Source organism: Henckelia pumila, unplaced genomic scaffold (genome assembly GCF_033568475.1).
Source record: "Henckelia pumila isolate YLH828 unplaced genomic scaffold, ASM3356847v2 CTG_270:::fragment_3, whole genome shotgun sequence".
Lineage (NCBI taxonomy): Eukaryota > Viridiplantae > Streptophyta > Magnoliopsida > Lamiales > Gesneriaceae > Henckelia > Henckelia pumila.
In genome coordinates, this window is record NW_027331790.1 from 661147 (window position 1) to 662389 (window position 1243).

Here is a 1243-nt window from a genome sequence, read left to right on the forward strand (position 1 = left end):
GTTTGATATAAACTCAAATCATTTTCGTAGCTCTACATAGGATTATGATTTTATTATTTGCAAATATTTAATATAATATCATTTTATTCATTCTCTGTGGGATCGACTTGGACTCATTTTCTATATTAAAACTTGACACCGTGCACTTGCGGGCACAAAATTACGCAACAACTTTTTGGCGCCGTTGCCGGGGAATTGAATTTTATTTGATTTATATTAAATTGTGCTAATTAGTCTTAATTTTGATTTAGAGCATTTTATTTTATTTTGTTGGTTCTAATTTTAATTTTTTCCTCTCTATGCAGTTTATGCGAAAAAGTCAAAGTTACGACTCACTGCTCTTTGATCCGAAAATTGAGAAAACTGCTAAAGTTTTGAGAAAAGCTAGAAGAGAAGAGTTGCAACAAATGGCTGAAGAAAGAGAAAGAGAAAGAGTTTTCAATAATGCCCCGGTGCCGATCAAAGATCACTTTCGACCGGTGATCAATACTCATTATTCTGGGATAGCTAAGCAGAATATCACAGCAAATAATTTTGAGTTGAAGCTAGCTCTGATTAATATGGTGCAGCAAAATCAGTTCAGGGGTGCAGCTACTGAAGATCCAAATTTGCACCTGCGTATTTTTTTGGAGATTGCTGACACAGTGAAGATTCATGGTGTTACTGAGGACACCATTAGACTACGATTGTTCCCGTTCTCTCTTAGGGACAATGCTCGCAGTTGGTTGCAGTCACTACCTCTAGGGGGCATCACTACATGGGAAGACATGACATCTAAATTTCTGGCTAAGTACTTTCCTCCTGCCAAGTCTGCCCAACTAAAAAATTGAGATCACAACTTTCAAACAGCAAGATTATGAGCAGCTTTATGAAGCTTGGGAGCGGTACAAGGAGTTGCTTAGGAAGTGTCCAAACCATAATTTTCCGGATTGGGAACAAATTGAGTTATTCTACAATGGTTTGAATGGACCAACGAGGATTTCTGTGGATGCTGCAGCTGGAGGTTCAATATTTTCTAAATTTCCTGAACAGGCTTATGAGATGCTTGAGCAAATGACTGTTAACAGTTATCAGTGGCCGAGTGAGAGATCTGTAATAAGGAAGTCTGCTGGAATTCATGAGGTTGATGCATTCACTGCTTTGACTGCTCAGATGGCTATTATTTCTACACAGTTGGCTGCACTGACCAAAGGCAATCAAGTTTCTAATAAGACAGCATTGCTGGCGACTGCCGTAAATTCTG

The 1243-nt window shown here is 38.5% G+C and overlaps 1 non-coding gene across 1 annotated transcript; it reads right to left on the reverse strand.

Moving 5' to 3' along the window:
• Nucleotides 1–816: 816 nt before the first annotated feature.
• On the reverse strand, nucleotides 817–923 carry LOC140870890 (small nucleolar RNA R71). The gene has a single exon (XR_012147563.1). It is a non-coding gene; the product is annotated as a small nucleolar RNA R71 (small nucleolar RNA).
• Nucleotides 924–1243: the final 320 nt, after the last annotated feature.